At 39.2% G+C, this 23,534-nt stretch overlaps 1 pseudogene; it reads right to left on the reverse strand.

The window, feature by feature from the left end:
* Positions 1 to 21,950, reverse strand: part of LOC143227944 (voltage-dependent calcium channel type A subunit alpha-1-like) — a 56,047-nt pseudogene extending 34,097 nt beyond the window's left edge.
* Between the last annotated feature and the right edge of the window lie 1,584 nt (positions 21,951 to 23,534).

Here is a 23,534-nt window from a genome sequence, read left to right on the forward strand (position 1 = left end):
CCATAGTTACACAAGTACTCTCTGCTCTAGCCAGCTATAGTTACACAAGTACTCTTTACTCTTGCCAGCCATAGTTACACAAGTACTCTCTGCTCTAGCCAGCCATAGTTACACAATTACTCTTTGCTCTAGCCAGCCATAGTTGCACAAGTACTCTCTGTTCTAGCCAGCCATAGTTACACAACTACTCTCTGCTCTAGCCAGCCATAGTTACACAAGTACTCTCTGCTCTATCCAGCCATAGTTACACAAGTACTCTCTGCTCTATCCAGCCATAGTTACACAAGTACTCTCTGTTCTAGCCAGCCATAGTTACACAAGTACTCTCTGCTCTAGCCAGCCATAGTTACACAAGTACTCTCTGCTCTATCCAGCCATAGTTACACAAGTACTCTCTGCTCTAGCAAGCCATAGTTACACAAGTACTCTCTGCTCTAGCCAGTCATAGATACACAAGTGCTCTCTGCTCTAGCCAGCCATAGTTACACAGATACTCTCTGCTCTAGCCAGCCACAGTTACACAAGTACTCTCTGCTCTAGCCAGCCATAGTTACACAAGTACTCTCTGCTCTATCCAGCCATAGTTACACAAGTACTCTCTGCTCTAGCCAGCCATAGTTACACAAGTACTCTCTGCTCTAGCCAGCCATAGATACACAAGTACTCTCTGCTCTAGCCAGCCACAGTTACAGAAGTACTCTCTGCTCTAGCCAGCCATAGTTACACAAGTACTCTCTGCTCTATCCAGCCACAGTTACACAAGTACTCTCTGCTCTAGCCAGCCATAGTTACACAAGTACTCTCTGCTCTAGCCAGCCATAGTTACACAAGTACTCTCTGTTCTAGCTAGCCATAGTTACACAAGTACTCTCTGCTCTAGCCAGCCACAGTTACACAAGTACTCTCTGCTCTAGCCAGTCACAGTTACATAAGTACTCTCTGCTTTATCCAGCCACAGTTACACAAGTACTCTCTGCTCTAGCCAGCCATAGTTACACAAGTACTCTCTGCTCTAGCCAGCCATAGTTACACAAGTACTCTCTGCTTTATCCAGCCACAGTTACACAAGTACTCTCTGCTCTATCCAGCCATAGTTACACAAGTACTCTCTGCTCTAGCAAGCCATAGTTACACAAGTACTCTCTGCTCTAGCAAGTCACAGTTACACAAGTACTCTCTGCTCTAGCCAGCCATACTTACACAAGTACTCTCTGCTCTAACCAGCCATAGTTACACAAGTACTCTCTGCTCTATCCAGCCACAGTTACACAAGTACTCTCTGTTCTAGCCAGCCATAGTTACACAAGTACTCTCTGCTCTATCCAGCCATAGTTACACAAGTACTCTCTGCTCTAGCAAGCCATAGTTACACAAGTACTCTCTGCTCTAGCCAGTCATAGATACACAAGTACTCTCTGCTCTAGCCATCCATAGTTACACAGGTACTCTCTGCTCTAGCCAGCCACAGTTACACAAGTACTCTCTGCTCTAGCCAGCCATAGTTACACAGGTACTCTCTGCTCTAGCCAGCCATAGTTACACAAGTACTCTCTGCTCTAGCTAGCCATAGTTACACAAGTACTCTCTGCTCTAGCCAGCCATAGTTACACAATTACTCTTTGCTCTAGCCAGTCACAGTTACACAAGTACTCTCTGCTCTAGCCAGCCATAGTTACACAAGTACTCTCTGCTCTAGCCAGCCATAGTTACACAAGTACTCTCTGCTCTAGCCAGCCATAGTTACACAAGTACTCTTTACTCTTGCCAGCCATAGTTACACAAGTACTCTCTGCTCTAGCCAGCCATAGTTACACAATTACTCTTTGCTCTAGCCAGCCATAGTTACACAAGTACTCTCTGTTCTAGCCAGCCATAGTTACACAACTACTCTCTGCTCTAGCCAGCCATAGTTACACAAGTACTCTCTGCTCTATCCAGCCATAGTTACACAAGTACTCTCTGCTCTATCCAGCCATAGTTACACAAGTACTCTCTGTTCTAGCCAGCCATAGTTACACAAGTACTCTCTGCTCTAGCCAGCCATAGTTACACAAGTACTCTCTGCTCTATCCAGCCATAGTTACACAAGTACTCTCTGCTCTAGCCAGCCATAGTTACACAAGTACTCTCTGCTCTAGCCAGTCATAGATACACAAGTGCTCTCTGCTCTAGCCAACCATAGTTACACAGATACTCTCTGCTCTAGCCAGCCACAGTTACACAAGTACTCTCTGCTCTAGCCAGCCATAGTTACACAAGTACTCTCTGCTCTATCCAGCCATAGTTACACAAGTACTCTCTGCTCTAGCCAGCCATAGTTACACAAGTACTCTCTGCTCTAGCCAGCCATAGATACACAAGTACTCTCTGCTCTAGCCAGCCACAGTTACAGAAGTACTCTCTGCTCTAGCCAGCCATAGTTACACAAGTACTCTCTGCTCTATCCAGCCACAGTTACACAAGTACTCTCTGCTCTATCCAGCCACAGTTACACAAGTATTCTCTGCTCTAGCAAGTCACAGTTACACAAGTACTCTCTGCTCTAGCCAGCCACAGTTACACAAGTACTCTCTGCTCTAGCCAGCCATAGTTACACAAGTACTCTCTGCTCTAGCCAGCCATAGTTACACAAGTACTCTCTGCTTTATCCAGCCACAGTTACACAAGTACTCTCTGCTCTAGCCAGCCATAGTTACACAAGTACTCTCTGCTCTAGCCAGCCATAGTTACACAAGTACTCTCTGCTTTATCCAGCCACAGTTACACAAGTACTCTCTGCTCTATCCAGCCATAGTTACACAAGTACTCTCTGCTCTAGCAGCCATAGTTACACAAGTACTCTCTGCTCTAGCAAGTCACAGTTACACAAGTACTCTCTGCTCTAGCCAGCCATACTTACACAAGTACTCTCTGCTCTAACCAGCCATAGTTACACAAGTACTCTCTGCTCTATCCAGCCACAGTTACACAAGTACTCTCTGTTCTAGCCAGCCATAGTTACACAAGTACTCTCTGCTCTATCCAGCCATAGTTACACAAGTACTCTCTGCTCTAGCAAGCCATAGTTACACAAGTACTCTCTGCTCTAGCCAGTCATAGATACACAAGTACTCTCTGCTCTAGCCATCCATAGTTACACAGGTACTCTCTGCTCTAGCCAGCCACAGTTACACAAGTACTCTCTGCTCTAGCCAGCCATAGTTACACAGGTACTCTCTGCTCTAGCCAGCCATAGTTACACAAGTACTCTCTGCTCTAGCTAGCCACAGTTACACAAGTACTCTTTGCTCTAGCCAGCCATAGTTACACAATTACTCTTTGCTCTAGCCAGCCATAGTTACACAAGTACTCTCTGTTCTAGCCAGCCATAGTTACACAAGTACTCTCTGCTCTAGCCAGCCATAGTTACACAAGTACTCTCTGCTCTATCCAGCCATAGTTACACAAGTACTCCCTGCTTTAGCTAGCCATAGTTACACAAGTACTCTCTGCTCTAGCCAGCCATAGTTACACAAGTACTCTCTGCTCTAGCTAGCCATAGTTACACAAGTACTCTCTGCTCTAGCCAGCCATAGTTACACAATTACTCTTTGCTCTAGCCAGCCACAGTTACACAAGTACTCTCTGCTCTAGCCAGCCATAGTTACACAAGTACTGTCTGCTCTAGCCAGCCATAGTTACACAAGTACTCTCTGCTCTAGCCAGCCATAGTTACACAAGTACTCTCTGCTCTTGCCAGCCATAGTTACACAAGTACTCTGCTCTAGCCAGCCATAGTTACACAATTACTCTTTGCTCTAGCCAGCCATAGTTACACAAGTACTCTCTGTTCTAGCCAGCCATAGTTACACAAGTACTCTCTGCTCTAGCCAGCCATAGTTACACAAGTACTCTCTGCTCTATCCAGCCATAGTTACACAAGTACTCTCTGCTCTATCCAGCCATAGTTACACAAGTACTCTCTGTTCTAGCCAGCCATAGTTACACAAGTACTCTCTGCTCTAGCCAGCCATAGTTACACAAGTACTCTCTGCTCTATCCAGCCATAGTTACACAAGTACTCTCTGCTCTAGCCAGCCATAGTTACACAAGTACTCTCTGCTCTAGCCAGTCATAGATACACAAGTGCTCTCTGCTCTAGCCAACCATAGTTACACAGATACTCTCTGCTCTAGCCAGCCACAGTTACACAAGTACTCTCTGCTCTAGCCAGCCATAGTTACACAAGTACTCTCTGCTCTATCCAGCCATAGTTACACAAGTACTCTCTGCTCTAGCCAGCCATAGTTACACAAGTACTCTCTGCTCTAGCCAGCCATAGATACACAAGTACTCTCTGCTCTAGCCAGCCACAGTTACAGAAGTACTCTCTGCTCTAGCCAGCCATAGTTACACAAGTACTCTCTGCTCTATCCAGCCACAGTTACACAAGTACTCTCTGCTCTAGCCAGCCATAGTTACACAACTACTCTCTGCTCTAGCCAGCCATAGTTACACAAGTACTCTCTGCTCTATCCAGCCATAGTTACACAAGTACTCTCTGCTCTATCCAGCCATAGTTACACAAGTACTCTCTGTTCTAGCCAGCCATAGTTACACAAGTACTCTCTGCTCTAGCCAGCCATAGTTACACAAGTACTCTCTGCTCTATCCAGCCATAGTTACACAAGTACTCTCTGCTCTAGCAAGCCATAGTTACACAAGTACTCTCTGCTCTAGCCAGTCATAGATACACAAGTGCTCTCTGCTCTAGCCAACCATAGTTACACAGATACTCTCTGCTCTAGCCAGCCACAGTTACACAAGTACTCTCTGCTCTAGCCAGCCATAGTTACACAAGTACTCTCTGCTCTATCCAGCCATAGTTACACAAGTACTCTCTGCTCTAGCCAGCCATACTTACACAAGTACTCTCTGCTCTAGCCAGCCATAGATACACAAGTACTCTCTGCTCTATCCAGCCACAGTTACACAAGTATTCTCTGCTCTAGCAAGTCACAGTTACACAAGTACTCTCTGCTCTAGCCAGCCACAGTTACACAAGTACTCTCTGCTCTAGCCAGCCATAGTTACACAAGTACTCTCTGCTCTAGCCAGCCATAGTTACACAAGTACTCTCTGCTTTATCCAGCCACAGTTACACAAGTACTCTCTGCTCTAGCCAGCCATAGTTACACAAGTACTCTCTGCTCTAGCCAGCCATAGTTACACAAGTACTCTCTGCTTTATCCAGCCACAGTTACACAAGTACTCTCTGCTCTATCCAGCCATAGTTACACAAGTACTCTCTGCTCTAGCCAGCCATAGTTACACAAGTACTCTCTGCTCTAGCCAGTCATAGTTACACAAGTATTCTCTGCTCTAGCCAGCCATAGTTACACAAGTAATCTCTGCTCTAGCCAGCCACAGTTACACAAGTACTCTCTGCTCTAGCCAGCCATAGTTACACAAGTACTCTCTGTTTTAGCTAGCCATAGTTACACAAGTACTCTCTGCTTTATCCAGCCACAGTTACACAATTACTCTCTGCTCTAGCCAGCCATAGTTACACAATTACTCTTTGCTCTAGCCAGCCATAGTTGCACAAGTACTCTCTGTTCTAGCCAGCCATAGTTACACAAGTACTCTCTGCTCTAGCCAGCCATAGTTACACAAGTACTCTCTGCTCTATCCAGCCATAGTTACACAAGTACTCTCTGCTTTAGCTAGCCATAGTTACACAAGTACTCTCTGCTCTAGCCAGCCATAGTTACACAAGTACTCTCTGCTCTAGCCAGCCATAGTTACACAAGTACTCTCTGCTCTAGCCAGCCATAGTTACACAATTACTCTTTGCTCTAGCCAGTCACAGTTACACAAGTACTCTCTGCTCTAGCCAGCCATAGTTACACAAGTACTCTCTGCTCTAGCCAGCCATAGTTACACAAGTACTCTCTGCTCTAGCCAGTCATAGTTACACAAGTACTCTCTGCTCTTGCCAGCCATAGTTACACAAGTACTCTCTGCTCTAGCCAGCCATAGTTACACAAGTACTCTCTGCTCTAGCCAGCCATAGTTACACAATTACTCTTTGCTCTAGCCAGCCATAGTTACACAAGTACTCTCTGTTCTAGCCAGCCATAGTTACACAAGTACTCTCTGCTCTATCCAGCCATAGTTACACAAGTACTCTCTGTTCTAGCCAGCCATAGTTACACAAGTACTCTCTGCTCTAGCCAGCCATAGTTACACAAGTACTCTCTGCTCTATCCAGCCATAGTTACACAAGTACTCTCTGTTCTAGCCAGCCATAGTTACACAAGTACTCTCTGCTCTAGCCAGCCATAGTTACACAAGTACTCTCTGCTCTAGCCAGCCATAGTTACACAAGTACTCTCTGCTCTAGCAAGCCATAGTTACACAAGTACTCTCTGCTCTAGCAAGTCACAGTTACACAAGTACTCTCTGCTCTAGCCAGCCATACTTACACAAGTACTCTCTGCTCTAGCCAGCCATAGTTACACAAGTACTCTCTGCTCTATCCAGCCACAGTTACACAAGTACTCTCTGTTCTAGCCAGCCATAGTTACACAAATACTCTCTGCTCTATCCAGCCATAGTTACACAAGTACTCTCTGCTCTAGCAGCCATAGTTACACAAGTACTCTCTGCTCTAGCCAGTCATAGATACAAAAGTACTCTCTGCTCTAGCCAGCCATAGTTACACAGGTACTCTCTGCTCTAGCCAGCCACAGTTACACAAGTACTCTCTGCTCTAGCCAGCCATAGTTACACAGGTACTCTCTGCTCTAGCCAGCCATAGTTACACAAGTACTCTCTGCTCTAGCTAGCCATAGTTACACAAGTACTCTCTGCTCTAGCCAGCCATAGTTACACAATTACTCTTTGCTCTAGCCAGCCATAGTTACACAATTACTCTTTGCTCTAGCCAGCCATAGTTGCACAAGTACTCTCTGTTCTAGCCAGCCATAGTTACACAAGTACTCTCTGCTCTAGCCAGCCATAGTTACACAAGTACTCTCTGCTCTATCCAGCCATAGTTACACAAGTACTCTCTGCTTTAGCTAGCCATAGTTACACAAGTACTCTCTGCTCTAGCCAGCCATAGTTACACAAGTACTCTCTGCTCTAGCTAGCCATAGTTACACAAGTACTCTCTGCTCTAGCCAGCCATAGTTACACAATTACTCTTTGCTCTAGCCAGTCACAGTTACACAAGTACTCTCTGCTCTAGCCAGCCATAGTTACACAAGTACTCTCTGCTCTAGCCAGCCATAGTTACACAAGTACTCTCTGCTCTAGCCAGCCATAGTTACACAAGTACTCTCTACTCTTGCCAGCCATAGTTACACAAGTACTCTCTGCTCTAGCCAGCCATAGTTACACAAGTACTCTCTGCTCTAGCCAGCCATAGTTACACAATTACTCTTTGCTCTAGCCAGCCATAGTTACACAAGTACTCTCTGTTCTAGCCAGCCATAGTTACACAAGTACTCTCTGCTCTATCCAGCCATAGTTACACAAGTACTCTCTGTTCTAGCCAGCCATAGTTACACAAGTACTCTCTGCTCTAGCCAGCCATAGTTACACAAGTACTCTCTGCTCTATCCAGCCATAGTTACACAAGTACTCTCTGCTCTAGCAAGCCATAGTTACACAAGTACTCTCTGCTCTAGCCAGTCATAGATACACAAGTACTCTCTGCTCTAGCCAGCCATAGTTACACAGATACTCTCTGCTCTAACCAGCCACAGTTACACAAGTACTCTCTGCTCTAGCCAGCCATAGTTACACAAGTACTCTCTGCTCTATCCAGCCATAGTTACACAAGTACTCTCTGCTCTAGCCAGCCATAGTTACACAAGTACTCTCTGCTCTAGCCAGCCATAGATACACAAGTACTCTCTGCTCTAGCCAGCCACAGTTACAGAAGTACTCTCTGCTCTAGCCAGCCATAGTTACACAAGTACTCTCTGCTCTATCCAGCCACAGTCACATAAGTACTCTCTGCTCTAGCCAGCCATAGTTACACAAGTACTCTCTGCTCTAGCCAGCCATAGTTACACAAGTACTCTCTGTTCTAGCTAGCCATAGTTACACAAGTACTCTCTGCTCTAGCCAGCCACAGTTACACAAGTACTCTCTGCTTTATCCAGCCACAGTTACACAAGTACTCTCTGCTCTAGCCAGCCACAGTTACACAAGTACTCTCTGCTTTATCCAGCCACAGTTACACAAGTATTCTCTGCTCTAGCTAGCCATAGTTACACAAGTACTCTCTGCTCTAGCCAGCCATAGTTACACAATTACTCTTTGCTCTAGCCAGCCATAGTTACACAAGTACTCTCTGCTCTAGCTAGCCATAGTTACACAAGTACTCTCTACTCTAGCCAGCCATAGTTACACAAGTACTCTCTGCTCTAGCCAGCCATAGTTACACAAGTACTCTCTGCTCTAGCCAGCCATAGTTACACAATTACTCTTTGTTCTAGCCAGCCATAGTTACACAAGTACTCTCTGTTCTAGCCAGCCATAGTTACACAAGTACTCTCTGCTCTATCCAGCCATAGTTACACAAGTACTCTCTGTTCTAGCCAGCCATAGTTACACAAGTACTCTCTGCTCTAGCCAGCCATAGTTACACAAGTACTCTCTGCTCCATCCAGCCATAGTTACACAAGTACTCTCTGCTAGCAGCAAGCCATAGTTACACAAGTACTCTCTGCTCTAGCCAGTCATAGATACACAAGTACTCTCTGCTCTAGCCAGCCATAGTTACACAGGTACTCTCTGCTCTAGCCAGCCATAAATACACAAGTACTCTCTGCTCTAGCCAGCCACAGTTACACAAGTACTCTCTGCTCTAGCCAGCCATAGATACACAAGTACTCTCTGCTCTAGCCAGCCATAGTTACACAAGTACTCTCTGCTCTAGCAAGCCATAGTTACACAAGTACCTCTGCTCTAGCCAGTCATAGATACACAAGTACTCTCTGCTCTAGCCAGCCATAGTTACACAAGGTACTCTCTGCTCTAGCCAGCCATAACACACACAAGTACCTCTCTGCTCTAGCCAGCCACAGTTACACAAGTACTCTCTCTGCTCTAGCCAGCCATAGATACACACAAGTACTCTCTGCTCTAGCCAGCCATAGTTACACAAGTACTCTCTGCTCTAGCAAAGCCATAGTTACACAAGTACTCTCTGCTCTAGCCAGTCATAGATTACACAAGTACTCTCTGCTCTGTTTCAGTCATGATACACAAGTACTCTCTGCTCTAGCCAGCCATAAGTTACACAGGTACTCTCTGCTCTAGCCAGCCATAAATACACAAGTACTCTCTGCTTTTAGCCAGCCACAGTTACACAAGTACTCTCTGCTCTAGCCAGCCATAGATACACAAGTACTCTCTGCTCTAGCCAGCCATAGTTACACAAGTACTCTCTGCTCTAGCAAGCCATAGTTACACAAGTACTCTCTGCTCTAGCCAGTCATAGATACACAAGTACTCTCTGCTCTAGCCAGCCATAGATACACAAGTACTCTCTGCTCTAGCCAGCCATAGTTACACAAGTACTCTCTGCTCTAGCCAGCCATAGTTACACAAGTACTCTCTGCTCTATCCAGCCATAGTTACACAAGTACTCTCTGTTCTAGCCAGCCATAGTTACACAAGTACTCTCTGTTCTAGCTAGCCATAGTTACACAAGTACTCTCTGCTCTAGCCAGCCATAGTTACACAAGTACTCTCTGTTCTAGCTAGCCATAGTTACACAAGTACTCTCTGCTCTAGCCAGCCATAGTTACACAAGTACTCTCTGCTCTAGCCAGCCATAGTTACACAAGTATTCTCTGCTCTAGCCAGCCATAGTTACACAAGTACTCTCTGCTCTATCCAGCCACAGTTACACAAGTGCTCTCTGCTCCAGCCTGCCATAGTTACACAAGTACTCTCTGTTCTAGCCAGCCATAGTTACACAAGTACTCTCTGCTCTAGCCAGCCATAGTTACACAAGTACTCTCTGCTCTAGCTGCCCAGTAATTTTGTACAGGTGGGACAGCCAGTTAACAGCATCCGCTGCACAGTCTCGAGCTACTGTGATATAATAAAAGCACTTAACCATCACTGTTACAACACAGTGTAGAGCGGGACGAGAACCACGTACCAAGATATTTAATTTTAGGCACGACAACTTGGCCACCCACACTCCTACAACGCAGTGTCATTCATTGGGTGAAAACACCACGTGACGTTATGCATCACTTACCGACTGTATTTAACGGCAAATAAAGTCGTGTGAGACACTAACTTCGTTTTACGCTTTTCAAATTGGTAGATGTCGCACGATACGATGACGCTTTTTAAAAATCCTCGTCAGTGACGATTTGAAAAGTATTTCCGATGACTTAACACATTACTTTGGATGACTTAACACACACCTTTGGATGACTTAACACACACCTTTGGATGACTTAACACATACCTTTGGATGACTTAACACACACCTTTGGATGACTTAACACATACCTTTGGATGACCTAACACATACCTTTGGATGACTTAACACATACCTTTGGATGACTTAACACACACCTTTGGATGACTTAACACATACCTTTGGATGACTTAACATACGCCTTTGGATGACTTAACACATACTTTTGGATGACTTAACATACGCCTTTGGATGACTTAACACATACAAACTGTATCTCTTTATGTTCAAAGATATTCAATATATTTTCTTTAACACGTTAACACAAACATATAAATTTTGCAGACTGTATGATAATTATTTTAGTAAGAACGAACGAGATGTTTTTTTTCCTTTTGCTCTCCCCCCACATGGTTTGATCCACGTCATTTGTAACTTTATCTTAAGTAGAAATCGATTTAGCTACGTAAATAGACAAACGTTCACAATAAATGGGCAATCGAGAAGAAGGCGTTAGGTGACATTTGAAACTTAAATGAAATGATATTTGATACGTCACGCGATGAAACAGTATATAGTATTACTGGTTAACATGTCGGATTGTGGATCCGAGATCTCTCGGTTCGCACCCCTTTATAGATACTCATAAATAAACTTGATCTGCGATTTCTTAAGTAAGCACAATAAACAACTTTACTGCACTTTCCATTGTTAAGTGAAAATGATAAACAACTTCACTGCACTTTCCATTGTTAAGTGAAAATGTTAAACAACGTCACTGCACTTTCCATTGTTAAGTGAAAATGATAAACAACTTCACTGTACTTTCCATTGTTGAGTGAAAATGATAAACAACTTCACTGTACTTTCGATTGTTGAGTGAAAATTATAAAAAACTTTACTGTACTTTCCATTGTTAAGTGAAAATGATAAACAACTTTACTGTACTTTACATTGTTGAGTGAAAATGATAAACAACTTCACTATACTTTCCATTGTTAAGTGAAAATGATAAACAACTTTACTGCACTTTCCATTGTTAAGTGAAAATGATAAACAACTTCACTGTACTTTCCATTGTTAAGTGAAAATGATAAACAACTTTACTGTACTTTACATTGTTGAGTGAAAATGATAAACAACTTCACTATACTTTCCATTGTTAAGTGAAAATGATAAACAACTTCACTGCACTTTCCATTGTTAAGTGAAAATGACAAACAACTTCACTGTACTTTCCATTGTTAAGTGAAATGATAAACAACTTTACTGTACTTTACATTGTTGAGTGAAAATGATAAACAACTTCACTATACTTTCCATTGTTAAGTGAAAATGATAAACAACTTCACTGCACTTTCCATTGTTAAGTGAAAATGATAAACAACTTTACTGCACTTTCCATTGTTAAGTGAAAATGATAAACAACTTCACTGTACTTTCCATTGTTGAGTGAAAATGATAAACAACTTCACTGCACTTTCCATTGTTAAGTGAAAATGATAAACAACTTCACTGTACTTTCCATTGTTGAGTGAAAATTATAAACAACTTTACTGTACTTTCCATTGTTGAGTGAAAATTATAAACAACTTCACTGCACTTTCCATTGTTGAGTGAAAATTATAAACAACTTCACTGCACTTTCCATTGTTAAGTGAAAATGATAAACAACTTCACTGTACTTTCCATTGTTAAGTGAAAATGATAAACAACTTTACTGTACTTTCCATTGTTAAGTGAAAATGATAAACAACTTCACTGTACTTTCCATTGTTAAGTGAAAATGATAAACAACTTCACTGTACTTTCCATTGTTAAGTGAAAATGATAAACAACTTTACTGTACTATCCATTGTTGAGTGAAAATGATAAACAACTTCACTGCACTTTCCATTGTTGAGTGAAAATGATAAACAACTTCACTGCACTTTCCATTGTTAAGTGAAAATGATAAACAACTTTACTGTACTTTCCATTGTTGAGTGAAAATGATAAACAACTTCACTGCACTTTCCATTGTTGAGTGAAAATGATAAACAACTTCACTGCACTTTCCATTGTTAAGTGAAAATGATAAACAACTTCACTGCACTTTCAATTGTTGAGTGAATATGATAAACAACTTTACTGTACTTTCCATTGTTGAGTGAAAATGATAAACAACTTCACTGTACTTTCCATTGTTGATTGAAAATGATAAATAACTTCACTGTACTTTCCATTGTTAAGTGAAAATGATAAACAACTTCACTGTACTTTCCATTGTTAAGTGAAAATGATAAACAACTTCACTGCACTTTCCATTGTTAAGTGAAAATGATAAACAACTTCACTGTACTTTCCATTGTTAAGTGAAAATGATAAACAACTTCACTGTACTTTCCATTGTTAAGTGAAAATGATAAACAACTTCACTGTACTTTCCATTGTTAAGTGAAAATGATAAACAACTTCACTGCACTTTCCATTGTTAAGTGAAAATGATAAACAACTTCACTGCACTTTCCATTGTTAAGTGAAAATGATAAACAACTTCACTGCACTTTCCATTGTTAAGTGAAAATGATAAACAACTTTACTGCACTTTCCATTGTTAAGTGAAAATGATAAACAACTTCACTGCACTTTCCATTGTTAAGTGAAAATGATAAACAACTTCACTGTACTTTCTATTGTTGAGTGAATATGATAAACAACTTCACTGTACTTTCCATTGTTAAGTGAAAATGATAAACAACTTCACTGCACTTTCCATTGTTGAGTGAAAATGATAAACAACTTCACTGCACTTTCCATTGTTGAGTGAAAATTATAAACAACTTTACTGCACTTTCCATTGTTGAGTGAAAATGATAAACAACTTCACTGCACTTTCCATTGTTAAGTGAAAATGATAAACAACTTTACTGCACTTTCCATTGTTGAGTGAAAATGATAAACAACTTTACTGTACTTTCCATTGTTAAGTGAAAATGTTAAACAACTTCACTGTACTTTCCATTGTTGAGTGAAAATTATAAACAACTTCACTGTACTTTCCATTGTTAAGTGAAAATGATAAACAACTTCACTGTACTTTCCATTGTTAAGTGAAAATGATAAACAACTTTACTGTACTTTCCATTGTTAAGTGAAAATGATAAACAACTTCACTGCACTTTCCATTGTTAAATGAAAATGATAAACAACTTCACTGTACTTTCCATTGTTGAGTGAAAATGATAAACAACTTCACTGCACTTTCCATTGTTAAATGAAAATGATAAACAACTTCACTGCACTTTCCATTGTTAAATGAAAATGATAAACAACTTCACTGTACTTTCCATTGTTGAGTGAAAATGATAAACAACTTCACTGTACTTTCCATTGTTAAATGAAAATGATAAACAACTTCACTGTACTTTCCATTGTTAAGTGAAAATGATAAACAACGTCACTGTACTTTCCATTGTTAAGTGAAAATGATAAACAACTTCACTGCACTTTCCATTGTTAAGTGAAAATGATAAACAACTTCACTGTACTTTCCATTGTTATGTAAGAACAACAATAAGTACACTATGCTCCTATTGTGAAGTGAAAATATAATTAAATTCGTTCTTTTTGCCACTATGAAGCGCGAGAATAATCAAACCTATTTTACGGTGAAAAAAATAGTCACATTCACTGTCTTTGTTCGTGTAACATGGTTTCAGACAAAGATATTTACACTTACCGTTCTTCCTCAGACTGTAACACGTTTTGTGGAGAACACCGTTATCAGACAAAGATATTTACACTTACCGTTCTTCCTCAGACTGTAACACGTTTTGTGTAGAACACCGTTATGAGACAAAGATATCTACACTTACCGTTCTTCCTCAGACTGTAACACGTTTTGTGTAGAACACCGTTATCAGACAAAGATATTTACACTTACCGCTCTTCCTCAGACTGTAACACGTTTTGTGGAGAACACCGTTATCAGACAAAGATATCTACACTTACCGTTCTTCCTCAGACTGTAACACGTTTTGTGTAGAACACCGTTATCAGACAAAGATATTTACACTTACCGCTCTTCCTCAGACTGTAACACGTTTTGTGGAGAACACCGTTATCAGACAAAGATATTTACACTTACCGTTCTTCCTCAGACTGTAACACGTTTTGTGGAGAACACCGTTATAAAACTCGAGTCCTATAATTGCAAAAATGACAATAGCGAACAACACCAGAAGACCTATTTGGAGGAGAGGTGCCATAGCCTTAATTATGGACTTTAAGACTACTTGAAGACCTGTAAAAGGTAACAAACCTGGAATCAGGTGGTAATCAGTAACTTACGTGCTGTTAAGAACTAATGTAATGTTAAGCACAACTTAATGGTAGTTTTCACAGTATTAATGTTTCTTTCATTTAATTACACCATAATAACTCCTGTTATAATTACATCTGACAACTCTTATTTTAATTACGAAATTATATCTCCTATAATTAATAATACCCATGATTACTATTGATTGATTCTTTTGTTATTATACACGAAGCTACACAAGATCTGTGATCTGCCCACCACGTGTATCTAAACCCAGTTTCTAGCACAGTGCCGCTGGGGGGCACCTACTGACGTTGTTTAACTTATTTTACTTAATTCTAAATGTTCGCGAGTTTAGAAACATACAATTAAAGTTATTAAAAAGTAAAATTTTTAATGTTTTTTGTGGTACAACGGCAAGTCTTAAATCTAATAACGACATAAACCAGTTTTCAATACCCGCGGTAGCCATTGTGTAGCTTTGTACTTTACTAACAAACAAACAAGCAGAAGAGGATATTACAGATTCGAGGTAGCAGGACAAATCACGCTTAGTTTGTTTGTTTCTTTAGAATTAAGCACAAACCTACACAATGGGCTAGCTGTGCTCTGCTCACCAATGGTATCGAAACCCGGTTTTTAGTGATGCGAGTCCACAGACGTACCGCCGTGACACTGAGGGGGGGGCCTCATGCTTGGTATCTCAACTGATATCTATTAATATTTCTGGGTCAGTTAGGACTTCTTAATGGAATATAAACAGTAGAAGACGGTCAGGTTATCATCCATATAGTGTTGAGATTTAAAGAAATATTTCATGGATAAACGTTATCCTTTATTAAACTAATAACGTAACAAACACTTGACCAGTGATTAATCTGACCTGCATCTAGACATTCAGAACCCCAGAAATACATTTACATAATGAATAATACCATGAAAAACATCCTCAATCAATCAATAGTCGTTACAGGTCACAGATCCCATTCGTGCTAGTATGGGCGATTAGAGACAACGCCATCTATCGAATATACCTATACCGCAACATTAGAAATGTGTATTCACTTTGTATTTGGTTGTGTATTCACTTTGTATTTGGATGTGTATTCACTTTGTATTTGGTTGTGTATTCACTTTGTATTTGGTTGTGTATTCACTTTGTATTTGGTTGTGTATTCACTTTGTATTTGGTTGTGTATCCACTTTGTATTTGGTTGTCACTCTTATGGTTTTTTATATTTATTTATTAAGTTGTCCACTCATATTTTCAGGACTTACAAAAAAGAAGAGTTTATCTGACTGGTCTTTGTATAGATTACAATAAAATGTCTTTACAACTGTCGTGATTTCAACAAGAAATAAAGATATCTTGTATCTTTATCGCCGTGAGATCCTTTAGAGTAAAAACTCATAAATTATTTCTTAAAGACATGATATTTCACATGTTAAAAAAATTATTACTGTGAAGATTAGATCATATAATTCTAATTTTTAACATTTAGAGAAAACAGACCATAGGAATATTATTTTAGCTGCGGCATAACAGTTAGAAAAATGACTTTGAGTTTGTTCGTTTTTTTCAAGTACAAACTTTTAGCCCACTGGCTCAGTCACTTACTCAACGATTTGAGGTCTAGTTATAAATGTCGATTCAAGAGACCGTACCCTTACCAGTAATGTATTTGACCACGCCCAAGTCTTGAAAGTATTGTAATGATGAGGGTGGGCTTGTTTGGTTTGTTTTCGAATTTCGCGCAAAGCTACTTGAGGGCTCTATCTGCGCTAGCCGTCCCTAACTTAGTAGCGTAAGACAAGAGGGAAGGCAGCTTGTCATCACCACCCACCGCCAACTCTTGGGCTACTCTTTTATCAACGAATAGTTGGCAACATTATAACGTCCCCATGGCTGAAAGGGCGAGCATGCTTGGTGTGACAGGGAGGGTAGACTTGTAGAGATTCTTACGAGTAATAACATCGAACCGAGCACACAGTTGCCCCACGCTGGTAATGTCGGCGTACAAAAATACAGCCAATAAAAAAGGCAAAAATGTTTTATCGATTAATTTCTCTACTCATGTCCAAAAGAAATGAAGAACCGTGGCTACTGAGGATTCCCTCTTGTTAACACAACAAAACAGATCAAAAGAATCTTATTTTTAATACCATACAGGAAGGAACTATCATACGGATGTTACTTTTAGAACAACAAACATGACACGTTGTTTACATTATAAATAAGTACATGTAAAACATCTTACACAAACATGACACGTTGTTTACATTATAAATAAGTTCACGTAAAACATCTTACACAAACATGACACGTTGTTTACATTGTAAATAAGTACATGTAAAACATCTTACACAAACATGACACGTTGTTTACATTGTAAATAAGTACATGTAAAACATCTTACACAAACATGGCACGTTGTTTACATTATAAATAAGTTCACGTAAAACATCTTACACAAACATGACACGTTGTTTACATTATAAATAAGTTCACGTAAAACATCTTACACAAACATGACACGTTGTTTACATTATAAATAAGTACATGTAAAACATCTTACACAGACATCACACGTTGTTTACATTATAAATAAGTTCACGTAAAACATCTTACACAAACATGACACGTTGTTTACATTATAAATAAGTACATGTAAAACATCTTACACAAACATGACACGTTGTTTACATTATAAATAAGTACATGTTAAACATCTTACACAAACATGACACGTTGTTTACATTATAAATAAGTACATGTAAAACATCTTACACAAACATGACACGTTGTTTACATTATAAATAAGTACATGTTAAACATCTTACACAAACATGACACGTTGTTTACATTATAAATAAGTACATGTTAAACATCATACACAGACATCACACGTTGTTTACATTATAAATAAGTTCACGTAAAACATCTTACACAAACATGACACGTTGTTTACATTGTAAATAAGTACATGTAAAACATCTTAAACGAACATGACACGATTGTTTCAGTAATAAGTACCTGTAAAATACACTGCTGACCAAAATCTTAAGGCCAATGAATATAAAGAAGAAATAGCATTTTGCGTTGTTAGACTCAACAACTTATTTGAGTAGAGCTTTGAAAGATGAAAATAAGAAAAGGAAAAAATAAAAATAAAAAACCTTTTTAGTATTTAATAGGAAAAATGTGAACACTATAAAATTAGCCTAAATACTAGCTGGTCAAAAGTTTAAGACCATGCTGAAACGAAGCGTTAATTGGTAAACACGATACGAAATTTAGGTATTTGCGTTTAAGCATAAGCGTTGTCAACATCTCCTGTGTTCATTGGGTAAAAACATGGTAAAAAGTTGACAGAGTTTGAACGTGGCAGAATTGTCAAGCTGCAAAAGCAAGGTCTCTCTCAACGTGCCATCGCTGGTGAGATTGGGCGTAGTAAAACTGCTGTTGCAAATTTCTTAAAAAACCTGATGGATACGAAACGAGAATTTCAAATAGTCGGTCCGAGAAAATTTCGCCGGCGTTGAGCAGGAGGATTCGACGGGTTGTCCGGCAAGACACCACCCGATCGTCAAACCACGCGCAGAATGCAGCTCAAGAACAATAAGACGGCATCTACGAAATAAAGGCTTTAAAAACCGTAAACGTTTTGAAAGGCCACGCCTTCTTCCACACCACGAAACAGCTCGGTTAAACTTTGCTGAGAAGCACCAAACATGGGACATAGAAAAGTGGAAGAAGGTTTTGTTTTCTGATGAGAAAATATTTAACCTGGATGATCCAGATGGCTTCCAACTGGCACGATAAGGATATCTCACCGGAGACATTTTCTACACGACATAGTGGAGGAGGTTCCATCATGATCTGGGGTGCTTTCTCCTTCCATGGAACAATGGAGCTTCAGGTTATACAGGGGCGTCAAACAGCAGCTGGTTGCATTGGCATGTTGGAGAGAGCACCCTTACTGATTGAAGGCCCTCGCTTGTGTGGAAATGACTGGATCTTTCAGCAGGACAACGCTGCAATCCACAATGCCTGCAGGACAAAGGACTTTTTCATGGCGAATAACGTGATTCTTTCTTTAAAACCATCCAGCGTGTTCGCCAGAACTGAACCCCATTGAAAATGTTTAGGGTGGATGGCAAGGGAAGTCTATAGAAATGGACGTCAGTTCCAAACAGTGCATGATCTTCGTGAAGCCATCTTCACCACTTGGAATAACATTCCAGCCAGCCTTCTAAAAACACTTATATCGACCATGCCAAAGGGAATTTTTGAAGTTATTCACAATAACGGCCGTGCAACTCACTACTGAGACCTCTTGTTGGGCATTTCCTACCCTGTTTAGGACTTCTTTTTGGTATGGTCTAAACTTTTGACGATCTAGTATTCAGGCTAATTTCACAGTGATCGCATTTTCCCTATTAAATGCTAAAAACGTTTTTTAATTTTATTTTCCCTTTTCTTATTTTCATCTTTCGAAGCTCTACTCAAATAAGTGGTTGAGTCTAACAACGCAAAATGCATATTTTTTCTTTATGTTCATTGGCCTTAAGGTTTTGGCCAGCAGTGGATCGTATATAAACATGATACGATTGTTTCCATAATACGTACATGTAAAACACCTTATAGAAACACGACACATGATATTAATAATTGGATCCTCTGTACTTACTGGGGATTCCAGAAACCAGTTTCAGGGGCCGCAGAACTCTTATAGCCCTGAGTGTTCTCAAGTCTACCTCTAACATATCCGACGCATAGGACGTGATAAACCTGTAAAAAGAAGGAAAAACCACCACCAGGTTTTACAGGAAGATAACATGGTCGCCATATATGTCTTTGAAGCTTTGAGTAAGATACGATCGTAAGTGAAATACATACATTGCTTCAAACACTAACGTTTGATAGTAATATAAGTACTGATATCTGTAGTGTCTGTCTGTTTTGGTAAAACGTTTAGCCCTCTAGAAGTCGTGAACGGTATTATACACTGGACTCAAGAGCTATGGAATGAAACAGTGTGTAAAAAATATAAAACAAGGAACAATTAACAATAATGTGATCTTTGAATAAGTTACGTTAATCTGACATCAGAATGTTTGAAAGTAGTGTTACTTTTAGGTTAATCTGACATCAGGATGTTTGAAAGTTGTGATATTTTTAGGTTAATCTGATATCAGAATGTTTGTGTTATGTCTTACTCGCTACCCGAACCTATTAAATCAAAGATGTAGAAATTCTGGAGTAATTAACATAATTACACACATATAACGAAGAATTCATCTTAACTTAAAATACCACACAATAATTACAGGGGAACCAGGGGGTACAAAAATTGGTACTTACCCTGTGACGACAACTACAAAATCCATGATATTCCAAACGTTCCGGAGATATGATCCTTTGTGTAAGAGAAATCCTAACGCTAGAATCTTCAACAAGGCTTCGACACAGAAAATGCCCAGAAAATAGGGCTCTGTGTCCTCCTATAAGAACATGTTTAAAATCTTCAACTTGAGGGAAACCAAAACAGAATCAGGTTAAAAGTCTGTTGTAAAATTTCGCGCTGCTGTTCACAAACTAATTTCGCGCTGCTGTTCACAGCCTAATTTCGCGCTGCTGTTCACAGATAATTTCGCGCTGCTGTTCACAGCCTAATTTCGCGCTGCTGTTCACAGATAATTTCGCGCTGCTGTTCACAAACTAATTTCGCGCTGCTGTTCACAGCCTAATTTCGCGCTGCTGTTCACAGCCTAATTTCACGCTGCTGTTCACAGCCTAATTTCGCGCTGCTGTTCACAGCCTAATTTCGCGCTGCTGTTCACAGATAATTTCGCGCTGCTGTTCACAGATTAATTTCGCGCTGCTGTTCACAAACTAATTTCACGCTGCTGTTCACAGCCTAATTTCGCGCTGCTGTTCACAGATTAATTAGACTGTATTTTGATATTCTAAGCCATAGTTAACATGTCTTTATCAAATCATTTTGTGTATGTTACTGATTGAATAAAATATATCATTATATCTCTACAGCATAACAACAAATCTTCAGAATGTCACAACTCTTTGGAACAAAAGATCTCACACACACACATACATAACTTTGGATTTATCGAAGTACTCTGTTCATAAGATATGGATAAATAAGTTAATTGACTAAGTAATCAGTAACACTTGAAGTAGCTGTCCTCCTAACGAATTAGTTATACAAACTGTGACAACTTGAAATAAGTACTAGAATCCATTATAAAATTAATCGTGAGGAAATCTATATTTGATCACATTTTAAAAATCAGTTATGAACTTTATAGTGACATGACAAAGATAGATATATGAACTTACTCCAAGGAACTTACAAACACTTGGTTAAGATGAAACTAATCAGGAACAGAAATATAGTTAGAAGTGGCTAAAAGAATAATACTTAATATGATCGATATGCTCATGAAAAATATGATAATTTATTTGACTGACAGATTATAAAATATCACGAAGTTTTGCTTGTGTTCAAAGTTTTATATCTTTCGTAATATGTATGGTAAATTCGGAAAAATACCAATTAATTTGTCTAATACATTTTGAAAGAATACCATTTGATATAGCGGGTAAATTGTTATAACGTATTTGACGTGGTTAGTAAGTTCTTACGTAATAATTAGTTGTGCTTGTTTGCGACAAAATTATTATTTATCTTAAATTTTATCTCTTATTCAATCTGTTTCAAACAACTATTTTTTCCTGAAGGTAAAATGAACGTTTTTTTTTTTTTCGTATTTCTAAGCAGCTATTTAATAGAAGGAAGTTACAGAAACAGTTGTTAATATAATTATGGGACTGTTTTATTGTATTTATATCAAAATGGCGAAGGAAACACAAAGAGATATTCATACCTACTGTGAGGAATAATATACCTTCATCTTATTTAACATGATAGGACATTGTGATATTTAACTATGGTATAATAATAGAGATTTTTAAAGTCTCCAAAACCAACATTCACTTCAATTTAAAAAAAGATTTATCTTATACAGTAATTTATCCCGTAGTTGTAAGATAACATATAGTGAAAAGAAATGCTAATATACTTACTAATTTCTGAGCTAATAAGGTCCGGTCTCTGTTAGGGAGGTGTTCTTCTAAAGCTAACACTATACAGTTCGCTATAATTGTTAGAAGGACAGCATACTCGAAAGGAGTGGGTCCATCATTAAGGAAACTTACTTTGATTAATAACTGGAAAGTGGCTACCTTAATGAAATCCAACAAACTAGTAAGTAATTAAGTTAGTTTTGAAACTAATCCTTCCAGAAGGATTGCTGAACAAACTAATTAAACTACCCGAACTATTGACTTGAATTTTCAAACATTCCTGATACAAGACTTCTGTATTTAACACATTAATTAACTTCGAAAAACCGGAAAATAATTATCTTTGACGTAAAAAAACTTGACAAGATGAAAATCGATAGATTAGGTGTTTAATCAAAGTTTAGGAACAAATATTATAACAACAAATATAATATAATCTGGTTGTCGCTAATCCCAAAATCACGCGAGCGACACGTGCTCTACCTACCACGGGAACAATACTGCCTGTTGTCTTACCACTGAACCACTGACGGTGCAGACCTAACAGAATGATTTTAAAATAACAACACTGCTATTATGTATGATGAATTTACAAATAAAACTCTAATACAAGAAAAGCAGTAATACGTATTAAAACTAATCAGGAAGAAACAATGAATTATTCACAACAGTTCTCTACCTTTCCCGTTAAATACGATCTGTAAAGGTCGATGTCCTTCTATTCAGACCGCGCTACTTAAGACAACTCAATTCAATAACTTTTTACAATGTCCAGAAATTACAAGATGTTGAATTTCAAACAAAGTTTGAGAACAGCATGAATTATTTATTTGAACTTTGTCGAGGGAGTTAACTAGAGTGAAGTGCATTTAACACTACCAGTTGTTAACTAGAGTGAAGTACATGTAACACTACCAGTTGTTAACTAGAGTGAAGTACATGTAATACTACCAGTTGTTAACTAGAGTGAAGTACACGTAACACTACCAGTTGTTAACTAGAGTGAAGTACATGTAACACTACCAGTTGTTAACTAGAGTGAAGTACATTTAACACTACCAGTTGTTAACTACAGTGACGTACATGTAACACTACCAGTTGTTAACTAGAGTGAAGTGCATGTAACACAACCAGTTGTTAACTTGAGTGAAGTACATTTAACACTACCAGTTGTAAACTAGAGTGAAGTACATTTAACACTACCAGTTGTTAACTACAGTGACGTACATGTAACACTAGCAGTTGTTAACTAGAGTGAAGTACATGTAACACTAGCAGTTGTTAACTAGAGTGAAGTACATTTAACACTACCAGTTGTAAACTAGAGTGAAGTACATTTAACACTACCAGTTGTAAACTAGAGTGAAGTACATCTAACACTACCAGTTGTAAACTAGAGTGAAGTACATTTAACACTACCAGTTGTTAACTACAGTGACGTACATGTAACACTAGCAGTTGTTAACTAGAGTGAAGTACATGTAACACTAGCAGTTGTTAACTAGAGTGAAGTACATTTAACACTACCAGTTGTAAACTAGAGTGAAGTACATTTAACACTACCAGTTGTTAACTAGAGTGACGTACATGTAACACTAGCAGTTGTTAACTAGAGTGAAGTACATTTAACACTACCAGTTGTTAACTAGAGTGAAGTACATGTAACACTAGCAGTTGTTAACTAG

This window comes from Tachypleus tridentatus, chromosome 10 (genome assembly GCF_004210375.1).
Source record: "Tachypleus tridentatus isolate NWPU-2018 chromosome 10, ASM421037v1, whole genome shotgun sequence".
Lineage (NCBI taxonomy): Eukaryota > Metazoa > Arthropoda > Merostomata > Xiphosura > Limulidae > Tachypleus > Tachypleus tridentatus.